This window comes from Pinus tabuliformis, chromosome 9, assembly GCF_031772625.1.
Source record: "Pinus tabuliformis cultivar Carrire ecotype Pingquan chromosome 9, CPIR1, whole genome shotgun sequence".
Lineage (NCBI taxonomy): Eukaryota > Viridiplantae > Streptophyta > Pinopsida > Pinales > Pinaceae > Pinus > Pinus tabuliformis.
This window is the reverse complement of record NC_142307.1, coordinates 1,403,732,260-1,403,735,547: the sequence shown is the minus strand read 5'-3', so window position 1 is coordinate 1,403,735,547 and position 3,288 is coordinate 1,403,732,260.

Below are 3,288 nucleotides of genomic sequence, written 5' to 3'. Positions count from 1 at the left end.
AGTGTTATACCACCATTCAACCAGAGGCAACCATTTGACCCATTGTGTTTGTTCATCAGATACAAAGCAACGGAGATATCCTTCCAAACATTTGTTTACTATCTCAGTTTGCCCATCAGATTAAGGATGATAAGATGAGCTATGAGCTAACTGAGTGCCAAGACAAGAAAATAATTTTGTCCAAAAATTTCCAGTGAAAATGGGATCTCTATCGCTTACAATAATCTTTGGGTTTCCATGTAGCTTTTGAATTGTTTCCATAAATGCAGTAGAAACTGTACTCACTTTAAATGGATGAGATAATGCACAAAAGTGTGCATACTTGGTAAGTCTGTCAACTACCACCATGATAACACTCTTTCCTTCAAACTTGGGTAAACCTGTGATAAAATCCATTGGAACCTCCTCCCAACGTTGGCTTGGAATGGATAAAGGTTGTAATAGTCCTGGGGTCTTAATTGTTTCAACTTTATTTTGTTGGCAAACCAAACATTCCACCACAAAATTTTGAATATCCAATTTAAGGCCATCCCAAAAAAAATCCTTCTTAATCCTGTGGTAGGTTTTTAGAAATCTTGAGTGCCCTCCTAAGGGAGAGGTGTGCAATTCCCTAAGAATCTTTTGTTTGAGTTGGGAATTCTTACATAGGTATAACCGATCCTTGTACCATAACAAATCATTTTTCCAGCTAAATGTATCAGATGTACTAGGATCTTGTTGTATCTTTTGAATGAGTGCCCACACTTCCTCGTCATTCTTCCATTCATCCCTTGCTTTGTTTATCCAATCTGGTAGGATAATAGAAATGGCGCAAAGAAATGCTTCCACATCCTCATCCTTTCTTGAGAGTGCATCTGCCACAGCATTTTGCTTCCCTTTTTTGTAGATGATTTCAAAGTCATAACCCAACATCTTTGTGACCCATTTTTGCTGCTCTTTTGAATATAATCTTTGTTCTAAAAAGTATTTAAGACTATCATGATCTGTTTTTACCTTCAAGTGTCTTCCCATTAGGTAGGGTTGCCATTTCTTAAGTGCATGTAGTATTGCCAACATTTCCTTCTCATAAATATCCTTGTGTAAATACTTTCCTTTGATTGGACGACTTTCGAAAGCAATGGGTCTTTCTTCTTGCATTAAAACAACACCAATTCCATTTCCGAGGCATCACATTACACAATAAAGGTTTTTGTGAAGTCCGATGTAGCTAAGACTGGTGCTTGGCACATTGCCTCTTGAAGACGTTCAAAGGCCTTCGCTGCTTCTAGAGTCCATGAAAATGCATCTTTCTTCAATAATGTTGTTAGAGGTGCTGCTATTCTCTCATAATTCTTAACAAACTTGCGGTAATACCCTGTCAACCCGAGAAATCCTCGTTGGTGCTTTATGGATGTGGGGATTTTCCATTCCTTAATGGTTTTGATTTTGCTAGGGTCTACCTTAACACCTTCATGAGATACAATATGACCTAGATATTCCACCTCTTGTACTCCAAAGAAAAATTTGGAGATTTTTGCATATAATTGTTTCTCCTCCAATAGTTTGAGCACCATGTCAACATGTTGGACATGATCCTTCCAAGACTTGTTGTAGATTAGTATATCATCAAAAAATACTAACACAAATTTTCTAAGGAAGGGTTTGAAAATGGAATTCATCAAACCTTGAAATGTAGAAGGTGCATTAGTAAGGCCAAAAGGCATGACCAAAAATTCAAAATGACCCTCATGAGTTATAAATGTTGTTTTTGGAATGTCTTCAGTCTTCATTCTGATTTGATGATATCTTGAACGAAGATCCAACTTGGTGAAGTAAATTGATCCATGCAATTCATCCAATAATTCATCAATGACAGGAATGGGAAATTTACCTTTAATAGTGATCTTGTTGAGCTCGCTACAATCTGGACACATGCGCCATGATCCATCCTTCTTGTGAACCAATACTACTGGAGCAGAGAAAGAACTTTGACTAGGTTGAATTATACCAGCCTCTAGCATTTCTGCAACCATACGTTCAATTTCACTCTTTTGGACATAGGGATATATGTAAGGCCTGATGTTTGGAGGAACACTTCCTGGAATCAAATTAATATCATGATCATGATCACGAATAGGTGGGAGGCCTTTGGGAGTCTCAAATACCTTGGAATGATTGTCCAAGACTTTTTGGAGATCTGAAGAAATGGATGATTTCGATGTGGGAACCTCTAGTGAACATAATTGTGCAATTATGCCTCGTTGTTCTTTCTTTAGAAGCTTTGTCATTTCGTTAGAGTTGATTATCTTTCCCAGTTTCCCTACGATACCCCTTAATTCAATTTCCTTTCCTTCTGAAGAGAATTTCATGAAAAGTTTTTGAAAATTAAAAGCTATTGTACCCAAGGATTGTAGCCATTGGACTCCTAGTACAACATCAGCACCACCCATTGGAATGGAAAGCATTGGGCTATTCAATACATATTCTCCCATGGATAGCTTGATATTATGGCACTTTCTTGAGCAATTTATGGTTCCTCCACTTGCAACCATCCATTGACACTCTGGTGTTGGATATAGGAAGCATCAAATTCCTTGGCTATCTTACAATGAATAAAATTATGGGTACTTCCCGAATCAATCAAAACTATTACCTTTCTCTTCTTGATATGCCCTTCTATCTTGATAGTTTGAGGAGTGGTAATTCCAGCCAATGCATTACACGATATGGTCGGATTCATTTCTTTTTTTCTATGGTTTGTTCCTGGTGTATATCCTCTTCTTTTGACATTTCTTATTCCTTTTCTTCCTCCTCTTCACAATCTATGTAAAATAATTTCTTCTCGGCACACTTATGACCTTTAGTGTATTTGTTATCACAACTGTAACAAAGCCCTTTTGCTCTTTTTTCTTCCAATTGTTGTGGTGTCAACCTTGTAGGTTGTGGATGGATAGGGGCAACAACACTTCCATCTTTATGGTTGTGAGTGGTAGGCTTCCTTGTTGCCATAATTTTGCTTTCCATTTTTCTTGCCACCTGAATGCCTTCTCCAATGAATCTGGTTCCCAAAGGCGAACCTCATGTTGGATGTTATCTTTTAAAGTCCCTATGGACACATCAATCCTATGCTCCTCTGGAATATCTTTTACCCTTATATTCAATTTTTGGAAGTCCTCAATGTGCCCCATCATTAAACCCTTTTGTTTGAGATTTATCAATTGGCTAAAAAAAATGTTGCTTTTTGTATCCTCATAATGTGCTACCATTTCATCCATAAAAATAGCCCAAGTGACAATTTGTTTACGAGAG